Source organism: Oncorhynchus gorbuscha, linkage group LG01 (assembly GCF_021184085.1).
Source record: "Oncorhynchus gorbuscha isolate QuinsamMale2020 ecotype Even-year linkage group LG01, OgorEven_v1.0, whole genome shotgun sequence".
Lineage (NCBI taxonomy): Eukaryota > Metazoa > Chordata > Actinopteri > Salmoniformes > Salmonidae > Oncorhynchus > Oncorhynchus gorbuscha.
This window is the reverse complement of record NC_060173.1, coordinates 65110424-65122476: the sequence shown is the minus strand read 5'-3', so window position 1 is coordinate 65122476 and position 12053 is coordinate 65110424. Positions and strand designations below refer to the sequence as shown.

Genomic DNA, 12053 nt, shown 5'->3' with positions numbered 1-12053 from the left:
TAATGGGCAATCATGTCTATTTACCAAAGTTCAGGTTTTCAATTGTCTTTGTAGTAAAAGCCAGTGGGGGACATTAGTGACTCAAATAGTTGAGATGTGAGCGGGGAGTGTTCAGTTAGAAAAGTCGCTATAATCCACAATGACTTGTCGAGTACGATTGGAAGGAATTCACCTCAGTTGAAAGTCTATGGAAGGAGAAAGGTAGTCTTCTTAACTTAGGGAAGGGTGAATGCGCTTCACCTTCCCAGTATCCCAAAAGGTCTCCTCTCTGGTTCACAGTAGGTGCACTGGTATTAATGAGTGCATAGCACATAAAGCAGTCGAACATCAGCAGCCAGTGACATCAGGTGAAATGTTGCTAATGGAATATGGAGCAGTTGTGTGATGAGAGTCAGGAAGCAAGTTCAGGGAGTGAGTGTTTTTTTTAATGAAAAAATGCAACATAATCCAAAACAAGAAACAACGCACAGACATGAAAAAGAAACAATGACGGCTGGGGAAGGAACCAAGGGGAGTGACATATATAGGGCAGGTAATCAAGGATGTGATGGAGTCCAGGCGAGTGTCATATTGCACTAATGCCCGTACCGATGGTGACAGGTGTTGACCTTAATGAGCAGCCAGGTGACCTAGAGGCCGGAGAGGGAGGACACGTGACAGCAGTACTTAGCTTTGGGAATGGTGTGTTGTTCACCCTCCCAATTTCCCAAAATGCCTCCTCTCCATTCCTCTCGCTCACCAGCAGCCGTCAATCTGGTCCATAGTGGCTTGTTGATTCATAGTTCGTACTCCTGTCAGGTCACACGGATCACACTGCCATTAATGAGTGTGTAGCACGTAACACAGCATTCACCCTCCCAATTCCCATCAAGGCCTCCTTTCTCCATTTCAACACTGGTCGCGGCCTGCTCCAGCAACAGCAAGCTTTCTACCTCAGTCACATCAGCTCCAGCTCTGCAGACACGCAACGTCCCAGCTAACATCTATGGTGCGCTACTTCCGGCGTTCACCTTAAATAAAGAATAGTTGCAATTAGTGACGTGCCAAATTAATATCAGTTGGAAGAGTGGAAGAGTTACTAGGGACAGAAAAATGTGTGCACCTTATTTGTCTGGGGGAATCTAGGCAAATAATGCAATGTACAGTATGTGGGAAGCTTCTGATAGATACATAGTCACCTCCTTGACATACCTTTTATCACCAAAGCTTTGCTAGCATTTACTGCTCATGTTGTTGAGATCCAACCCTTTTGTTAGTGCCAATGATAGAAATAGGCAATTCACACACAATACTCAGTTCATAAGCATTGACTGTTATACCTCAACAACCACTTTCTTCCTGGTCTGTCAGCATGCTCCTATCTAGGGATCTTACTCCCTGTCCACCTGAAATGGAATAACAACAAAAACATGAATAACAATGTGCCTACTACTCAGTCAGTAATTTAGCTAACTAATGAAACTGATGTATACATGTATGAACCTAATCCTTATCAGCCACATTGTACCAAAACAACAGCCTCTTCACTTCTTTTTTAGTTACCAATTCATTAATAAACAGGGGAACGGACTTGTTTGGCAAAAAGTGTTCAATAGTCAGTAGCAATTATATAGTTTTTCTTTTCTAAAATCATTTTCTAAAATCATTAGCTAACTCAACTCCTGCCCTCAGCTGATTGTGGAAGTTAGCTCTTTCCAAGCAGTTTCAACATAGCTAGCTAGCTCAGCCAACAGGACTAAGCTGCAGTGAAAAAGAGAATACCAGACCAGACAGCCTAACCCTGATGCTATTTAGTTTATGCTAGCTAGCTACATATTGCCTTTTTATAATTTGTGTGAGATGAAATTACTTAATTTACCATTACAGAAATCCACTGGCAAATCTTTACATAAAGTAGATGTTGAAATAGCATTAGGCTGAATTGGCTCTAGCTAGTTTTCTTAACTAAAAGAAGTGTCTTGCCTGGAGTTCTCCATTTTGCCATGTGGGTAATAGGCTGGATATCTACTTGGGGATGTATACGTCACATTGTATGGGCCCCATCTTCCAGTTAGTTAGCCAATCAATGGCATTGTAACAAAAAGCACTGTCATGATTGGTCAATAAGGCTGCCAATCATATTTCAGAAGCATGTCATTGTAGATTTGCAAGCACACAGAGTTCATACAAGCACAGGAGCGCAGGCAAATATACTGTGAGTAGGGGGATGAATGCTCGACACTTACGTGTGCTCAATTTCATTTTCTGGGCACGCAGCATTTTTGTCTGAGCTCTTAGCTCTCTCCATTTTTTGCGTTCTCGACATGCCCCCCTGCGCCTTCAAATTGTGAGATGGAAATTACGCAATAGTTAAGTTAGTCTAGCGACCAATAGTAATCATGGTCGAATTACTGACCGGGGGCCCACATTGATTTTGTTAGTCACTCTTAGTCGGGTATCATATTAAAAACTGAAAACATTTCTCTCCAAACTATGACATAATGTGAAGAATTGCTGAAAATATACTCCATAACTATAATTTATTTCTCTTCGCTGTGGTTTTTGCTACGTAGACCCACAAGCCACTATTGATGAATAAATGTTGTTTTGTGCCCCCACCCCATAAAAGTTACCCATTCCTGCCTTAGAAATACACTACATGGCCAAAAGTATGTGGACACCTGCTCATCAAACATTGCATTCCAAAATCATGGGCATTAATGTGGAGTTGGTAATTTGCTGCTATAACAGCCTCTACTCTTCTGAGAAGGCTGTCCACTACATGTTGGAACATTGTTGCGGGGACTTGGGACATGTTTCGTATTGCGTCAGATGGAAATATTGACGAATACGCTGATTCAGTGTGCGAGTTCATTAGAACGTGCGTCGAAGATGTCGTTCCCATAGCAACGATAAAAACATTCCCAAACCAGAAACCGTGGATTGATGGCAGCATTCGCGTGAAACTGAAAGCGCGAACCACTGCTTTTAATCAGGGCAAGGTGTCTGGTAACATGTCCGAATATAAACAATGCACAATGCACAATGCAAACGACTACCGCCCCGTAGCACTCACTTCCGTCATCATGAAGTGCTTTGAGAGACTAGTCAAGGACCATATCACCTCCACCCTACCTCCACCCTACCTGACACCCTAGACACCCTAGACCCACTCCTGACACCCTGACACCCTAGACCCACTCCAATTTGCTTACCGCCCAAATAGGTCCACAGACGATGCAATCTCAACCACACTGCACACTGCCCTAACCCACCTGGACAAGAGGAATACCTATGTGAGAATGCTGTTCATCGACTACAGCTCGGCATTCAACACCATAGTACCCTCCAAGCTCGTCATCAAGCTCGAGACCCTGGGTCTCGACCCCGCCCTGTGCAACTGGGTACTGGACTTCCTGACGGGCCGCCCCCAGGTGGTGAGGGTAGGCAACAACATCTCCTCCCCGCTGATCCTCAACACGGGGGCCCCACAAGGGTGCGTTCTGAGCCCTCTCCTGTACTCCCTGTTCACCCACGACTGCGTGGCCACGCACGCCTCCAACTCAATCATCAAGTTTGCAGACGACACAACAGTGGTAGGCTTGATTACCAACAACGACGAGACGGCCAATTTGTAAGTCGCTCTGGATAAGAGCGTCTGCTAAATGACTTAAATGTAAATGTAAATGGCCTACAGGGAGGAGGTGAGGGCCCTCGGAGTGTGGTGTCAGGAAAATAACCTCACACTCAACGTCAACAAAACTAAGGAGATGATTGTGGACTTCAGGAAACAGCAGAGGGAACACCCCCCTATCCACATCGATGGAACAGTAGTGGAGAGGGTAGCTAGTTTTAAGTTCCTCGGCATACACATCACAGACAAACTGAATTGGTCCACTCACACTGACAGCGTCGTGAAGAAGGCGCAGCAGCGCCTATTCAACCTCAGGAGGCTGAAGAAATTCGGCTTGTCACCAAAAGCACTCACAAACTTCTACAGATGCACAATCGAGAGCATCCTGGCGGGCTGTATCACCGCCTGGTACGGCAACTGCTCCGCCCTCAACCGTAAGGCTCTCCAGAGGGTAGTGAGGACTGCACAACGCATCACTGGGGGCAAACTACCTGCCCTCCAGGACACCTACACCACCCGTTGTTACAGGAAGGCCATAAAGATCATCAAGGACATCAACCACCCGGACCACTGCCTGTTCACCCCGCTATCATCCAGAAGGCGAGGTCAGTACAGGTGCATCAAAGCTGGGACCGAGAGACTGAAAAACAGCTTCTATCTCAAGGCCATCAGACTGTTAAACAGCCACCACTAACATTGAGTGGCTGCTGCCAACACACTGTCATTGACACTGACCCAACTCCAGCCATTTTAATAATGGGAATTGATGGGAAATGATGTAAATATATCACTAGCCACTTTAAACAATGCTACCTTATATAATGTTACTTACCCTACATTATTCATCTCATATGCATTTGTATATACTGTACTCTACATCATCGACTGCATCCTTATGTAATACATGTATTTACTAGCCACTTTAACTATGCCACTTTGTTTACTTTGTCTACACACTCATCTCATATGTATATACTGTACTCGATACCATCTACTGTATGCTTCTCTGTACCATCACTCATTCATATATCCTTATGTACATATTCCTTATCCCCTTACACTGTGTATAAGACAGTAGTTTTGGAATTGTTAGTTAGATTACTTGTTGGTTATCACTGCATTGTCGGAACTAGAAGCACAAGCATTTCGCTACACTCGCATTAACATCTGCTAACCATGTGTATGTGACAAATAACATTGGATTTGATTTGATTTGCTTCCATTCAACCACTAGGGTGAGGTTGGGCACTGATATTGGGCGATTAGGCCTGGCTCGCAGTTGGCGTTCCAATTCATCCCAAAAGTGTTTGATGGGGTTGAGGTTAGGGCTCTGTGCATGCCAGTCAAGTTCTTCCACACCAATCTAAATACACCATTTTGTTATGGACCTCGCTATGAGCACAGAGGCATGGTCATGCTGAAACAGGAAAGGGCCTTCCCCAAAATGTTGCCACAAAGTTGGAAGCATAGAATCATCTGGAATGTCATTGTATGTTGTAACGTTAAGATTTCCCTTCACTGGAATTTAGGGGCCTAATTCGAACCATGAAAAAACAGCCCCAGACCATTAATTCCTGCTCCACCAAACTTTACAGTTGGCACTATGCATTGGGGCAGGTAGTGTTCTCCTGGCATCCACCAAACCTAGATTAGTCCGTTGGACTGCCGGATGAAGTGTGGTTTACCACTCCAAAGAACACGTTTCCACTGGTCCAGAGTCCAATGGCGGTGAGCCATTGTTTACACCACTCCAGCCGACACTTGGTATTGCGCATGGCTATACTACGGTTGTGTGAGGCTGCTCGGCCATGGAAACCCATTTCATGAAGCTCCCGTGATGGCATTGCTTCCAGAGGCAGTTTGGAACTCAGTAGAGAGTGTTGCAACCCGAGGACAGACTAGTTTTATGCGCTACAGCACTCGGCGGTCCTGTTCTGTGAGCTTATGTGGCCTACCACTTTTCAGCTGAACCTTTGTTGCTCCTAGACGTTTCCATTTCACAATAACATCACTTACAGTTGACCGGACCACGTTGAATGACACTGAGCTCTTCAGTAAGGCTATTCTATTGCCTATGTTTGTCTACGGAGATTGCAAGGCTTTATACACCTGCCAGCAACGGGTGTGGCTGAAATAGCCGAATCCACTAATTTGAAGGGGTGTCCACATACTTTTGTATATATAGTGTAGAAAGAGGTCAATTCCAAAAGGTTAGTTTAAAAACAATTATTTTTAAGGGAAATTGGAGCCCATTAGTATTCAAAAGGCCTAGTATAACATAACAAACAGGCCACTGTTGCGGCCAAATGTGGTGTCAAAACTCAGCCAAACATCTTTGACCTCGTGACAGCGTGTCTAGCTTCATTTCTCAACAAACAGACAATTTTATTGTCCTTCTGTAGTATAGGGCCAACTGTTCATTGCTTGGGTGGGGATAAAGGATCGTAACTCTTATGCACATAAAATGATAACCAAATAATATAAATCATTGATTTAGCCTACTACTGTGTTGCAGTTGTTAATTGGACTATAGATAATAAGCATACCCATCATTTGACAATAATAGCCTGTACACTCATCAGTGTCACCCAACGACATGCTTGTTTTTTCTCTGTCAGATACCACCAGTGTTACCAATGTTCAAACCAAGGATCTACAAACTTGAATCGTCGTTTTCATCCATAAATGTGTTTCTCTATCTCTCTCACAGCAGGAGTGAGGTATTATGAGGACAACATTAGCTAGATGTGAACTATACTTTTCTGGTAAATAGCATGTTCTGTACACAGTCCGTGAGTACATCCATCAGTGCACATGGGAGCATAGGCCTTGTTTGTGTGTCTGTCATGTGCATGTGTGTGTTTGCCTTATGTAAAATTAAATCCCTCTGAACCCTTGAACAAATACAGTGAGTTTGCGTGTGCGTTCGTGCGTGTGCTTCTGCATGTCAGAGAGATAAAGAGTTTTCTGGGTATTCGAGGATACTGTAGTCTGTGGGGATGTCTATAAATGCAAGTTTTTCAAAGTGCATGGGGGCTATTTGAAACTTGATGGGTGGTTTTATGCATATTGAGCACAGTCATACATGTGTGCCTATGTGTATGTAAGAAAGAGCGAAAGAGATCATGCAAGTGTCTGTATATGAGCACATTGCTGTTTGGAGGAAGAAGAGTTTTTAGAGCACCATTCCCCAAACAGGCCAATTAAAAGAATGGTGGAGAGTGAACCCAAGGCTGCCTTTGTGCCTGCGCCAATTTGGATGCCAAAGAGAAACTATTCTCTGGGCTGACTTTATACTTGCATTTGTCCAATGCTACACTTGGACATGTTGAGAAACACACACACACACACACACACACACACACACACACACACACACACACACACACACACACACACACACACACACACACACACACACACACACACACACACACACACACACACACACACACACACACACACACTATTTGTTCAAGGGTTAAGATGGATTTGATCTGGCATATGTTGTAGGCTGTGCGTGAGGCCTGTTAGTGATTGCTTATCAATGTGATGTGTTCCATATTACATTATATAAACATTTTAGATAGACATGAATGTAGTGCTCTGTAAAGTGGGACTTTTTCACAGCGAAACGAATATGAAAGGTTTCTACACCTTTTTTCATTTAGTGCATCTCCACCCAAGCCCATTATGAAATATTTCTACCTTTACAAAAAGCATAATCTATTTCCATCTTTCTGCATCTTTGGCAGCTGATCATACTGGTATCAGCGACGCCCATGCAGGCAGTTTTGAGGATGTTAGCCTAAACGCAACATTCTCAGGGGTTAAAAGGCTAATTACATTCCTGACTTGCTGAAATGCACACCATTTCCTGGGGGAGCATTCTAGAGCGACTCGCCCTGGTATCAAATATCTGATGATTGATTTTTACCTCATAATTACTATAATAAATCAATAAATAATCAATTTTGTTGCAAATCTGGAGGCCGGTCCCATCAAGGGACTCATTCGTCAGTGTGTATTACCGACTTCGAGAGTTGAAAGGTTAGAGTGCACAGGTTGTGCTGGGTATATTGTACAGTGGAGTTATCACAGTACATGGACTTTATGATATTGCACAATTGTAGCAATATCTACAAAACAGATTTTTGCGAGGCAGTTAATTGTGTGGAGAGGCTGGTACCCAGCAAACAACAATCCCAGGACATGAGCTAATATTAGATCATAACGCTCCACAAACATTCAAAGAACATCATCATCTACCCTACAAACATCCGTACAAGAATCGCCACTCTTTGGTCATGCAATGGTAACATAGTCATTCCATAGTCTTGGACTTTACACAAGATAGTCCATGCCTTGTGACCAGTCACTATAAACCAAAGTTGACACAGCGCTGACATACTAGTTGTCACATCTTACCCAGTACAAATCCCCCACTGGCATATGAGAAGGAGTTGACATGGCAACCGGAGAAGAGCCCACAGTAGTTGACTAATGTGAGTCTCCCTGGGTGAACAGTGATTAATTACGTCCCAAATGGAAACCCATTCCCTACATAGTGCACTACGTTTAACCAGAGTCCTATGGATGGCTGGTTGAGTAATGAGGTGGTGGAGCAATGTGCCTAGGGATCCAAGTGATACTACACTACTCAGGGAACCTTCCCCACTGCACAACGACTTGTCACCATAGTCCTCTCCCTGCATAAGCTCACTCCTAATGATGCCGGCGTACTCCAACACTCCCCGGCGCTTTGGGAACAAGACCTAGCAACCCTACAGTGTGGGAAGAAGACCTGCCAACCCTACTGTGTAGTGTGGGAGCCCTGCGGCATGTCGGTCAGTGAGTGAGTGAAATAGTCAGTCTGTAATGAATTTCCTCCTCTTCTTCTGAAGAGGAGAGGCGAAACGGATCAGAGGACCAATATGCGGCGTGGTAAGTGTCCATGGTTCTTTTTAATACGTTAAGGTACACATGAACAACTGACTACAAAAAAACAAGAAATGTGAAAACTCAAAACAGTCCTATCTGGTGCAATCACAGAGACAGGAACAATCACCCACAAACACACAGTGAAACCCAGGCTACCTAAGTATGATTCTCAATCAGAGAAAACTAATGACACCTGCCTCTGATTGAGAACCATACTAGGCCGAAACATAGAAATTCCCAAAACCTAGAAAAACAAACATAGACTGCCCACCCAACTCACGCCCTGACCATACTAACTAAATACAAAACACAGGAAATAAAGGTCAGAACGTGACACAGTCTGTCTCTCTGATTTAATGCTCCTAGTCCTCTACTAAGACCATCTCTATGAGCACCGATACTGCAACTATGGTTTACATGTCAGTATTACCACTACAGGCCTACTCTCATGATTACTGTTACCACTAAACTACTTCTAATACTTACAATAAATCTAGATCACCCACTACCGCACAACTAAGAGTACTACTAATACCACTACTGCTACTACTACTTACTACTGGATCTGTATTTTTACCCTTACTATCAATGATCTTGATGATACTGTAATGAGCGTAATAATTAGGCTATGTGATAATTACACTCAGCTGGGCAAACACCTGGTGTCAGAGGAGCACATTCTCACTATGTGTGTGCTGGTTCCCCACATTAGCTTGTATGCAAATGGAGCATCAACCACACTTGTGCCAGCGTAGCAAAGTGTACCTACTCCTGTTTGATTGCGCACCTGTTCATTAAACAAAATACAAACTGAACAGGCATTGGTGTCCACCTAATTTCTCCTAATGTAGCTGGCAGAGTTATCCCCTTGCAAGGTAATTATAGTTCATTTTAGGGACAAAAGGCATGCCTGGGTGGCTAGGAGACATTTGTGTTGTATGGTGTTTTTTTACATTAGGTGATGGGTCAGATCATTGGTTAAGTTAGGTTTAAATTATAAAGTCAATCTCAATGTGATTTGAATTTGAAAGGAATAGCAGACTAGTGCAAAAAATATGGTGGAGGGAAACCTGTTTTTCTTTTTTGCTGTTTAGCTTGTGAAGGCTAGTGATAGTGATGCACAAGCTAGGCCTATTTTAAACATCGCCATCTCCTAACAGCATTTACCCACCAGATTCATTAGCTTGAAAACCCCCTCAAAAGCTTTAAAACCCCATTGAAAACCCCATTAGATTTTCATGAATGTTCTTTTTTTATTAGGGGTTCACAGCAAAGTTGTGAAACGTATTGTTATTGTCTGAATTTTTATGTTTTCCTTGACATGGCCAAATAACTCAAGTATAGATTGGTAACTTGTTTTCTAATTTGGCACACAGAAACGGAAGGCTATGAGTAACTTGGTAAACAGGAATGGCACCAATTGGCCTATAGTGAGCGCTGTTAAAAGCAGTCTCACTTAAACCCTCATATCTGTTGACCTGTTTGTTTTTAAGACTTGAAACTTTGTATGTTAGGTGTCTTTCCTCACACTGAACAAATGTGCCTCAAGGAGGACGCATACGGCCTGTCAGGATCATAGAGTTAGATCGAGGACTCTAGGTGGCTAAAACCCATTTTGGCATGGACATTGCCATTGAGGGCATCCACCATTTTAAAGTAGTCAACTGGGTGGGACTTCCTATGGGTTAATGAAGGATCACATGATTCCATCCATGTCATCAGGAGGGATCAGCCAATTATACTTGTGACAAACACTAGGTAGCAGTATATACCCTTTCAGTTTGTTAGGCAACTCATAGAAGTAGTAGAAGAAGAAAATTAATGACTTCAAAATGGAGATTGCCTCAATGGCGCTGACCGTGCACTCACAGACTCCATAATGGGACATATATAAAGATGATATCTCTATCTATATTTGTGGCCAGGATCGATTTTCCTCCAGCTTAAACATTTTGGAAAACCTTGTTTTTTCCAGGTGTTTGATACCATTCCATTTGCTCCGTTCCAGCCATTATTATGATCCGTTCTCCCTCAGCAGCCTCTACTGCTGTAGACTCAATTAATTAGCTTCTAATGAATTTGAGAATGACTAGTTGCTGCATTCGTAAACGGCCACGCTACTCTAAAAATAAAATGTTCCTGGAGTATTCTTCAGTGGTTCTTCAAATTGAAACTGTGGGGGAACCCCTTCTAATGGATCCTTGAATAACCTTTTGGGGTACATTTTTGAACTACCCCCACTATTTTTTTTAAAATTAATAATAATAATATGCATAACAACCCAATATTTTAGTTCTCAGTGTTTATTATTTATTTAGTGGCAAAGCAGAATATAAAAATCTAAATAGGAGGTAAAGTCCCAGCATAACTCAAAGTCCAATGGGTATAACCTCTTGCACATTGATGTTAATATGGTGATGTTCTCTGTATCCATAGCCAGAATGATTTTGTAGTGGTGTAGGAGGGTGAAGTCTGTGAATACCAAGAAATAGTAATTATACAGATGATGAACAAAACATGTGCACAACAGTATTCATACCTTGGCTTCTGTGGTGAATGTGAATTAAAAAAACTGTTTTGATATTGGTTTTCATACACATACCTTGTCCATAATGTAGAGGCCTATGGGATATTAATTGAAGAGGTAAGGGAGGAGGATGGTAAATGTGATCTGCATACCATACCAATTGTCATACCTTTGTGTGCTTCCTCGTCTATACCGACAGACACAAAAGTGAGCAGTTGTCATCTGCACGCAATACAGCTAGCCTTCAACATATTCTTATAGCCTACATATTCTTTGTTGATAGATATCCATTGAATTGTGTTCATTTTCTGTTTTAGAAAGATTTGCAAAAATATGAAAAGATAGATGGTATCATCATGAAACAATATCAATTTAGAGCATACAAGGGACAAATCTTACCTTTACATTGAGATCTTTACATTTTTCAATGTTATTTCAAATTTAAATGTTTCAGTTGGGCAGTTAGGTTCCTGCAGGATCCCCACCAACTAAGGAGGTTCCTCGATGAACCCCACCTCCTATGGGGTTCTTGGAAGAACCTTTTCGGGACCATTTTCAGTGCCAAGAACCCTAAGGTTCTTCAAAGAACTTTGAGGATCTTAGAAGATCCCTTGTTGTGAACCCCTCATTTTTTGAGTGTAGATGACACCATATCACACCAGGGCTACAAGAACTGCACCAGACCAGTTGGTGGCACAATAGATGTCTTTGGCACTATAGGACACTAGAGAAATAATGATTTATCAAGTGGACTTTGTCTCATACAAATTATTGTTCTATTTAAAACCTCTTCAGGATCGGACCCTTTTTTTCAATTTTTGCATAAAATGACATACCCAAATCTAACTGCCTGTAACTTACGACCTGAAGGAAGGATATGCATATTCTTGACACTATTTGAAAGGAAACACTTTGAAGTTTGTGGAAATGTGAAATGAATGTAGGAGAATATAACACATTCAATCTGGTAAA

General features: G+C 42.5%; 1 long non-coding RNA gene across 2 annotated transcripts; it reads right to left on the bottom strand.

Annotated features, from left to right (window-relative positions):
• Window positions 1–409: 409 nt before the first annotated feature.
• LOC124013537 lies at window positions 410–1981 on the bottom strand. Of its 2 annotated transcripts, none has more exons than XR_006834893.1 (3): window positions 1859–1981; window positions 1192–1385; window positions 410–1010 (listed from the first exon to the last, which is right to left on the bottom strand). It is a non-coding gene; the product is annotated as an uncharacterized LOC124013537 (long non-coding RNA). The 2 variants fall into 2 exon arrangements; XR_006834894.1 differs by having other exon boundaries at window positions 1320–1385.
• Window positions 1982–12053: the final 10072 nt, after the last annotated feature.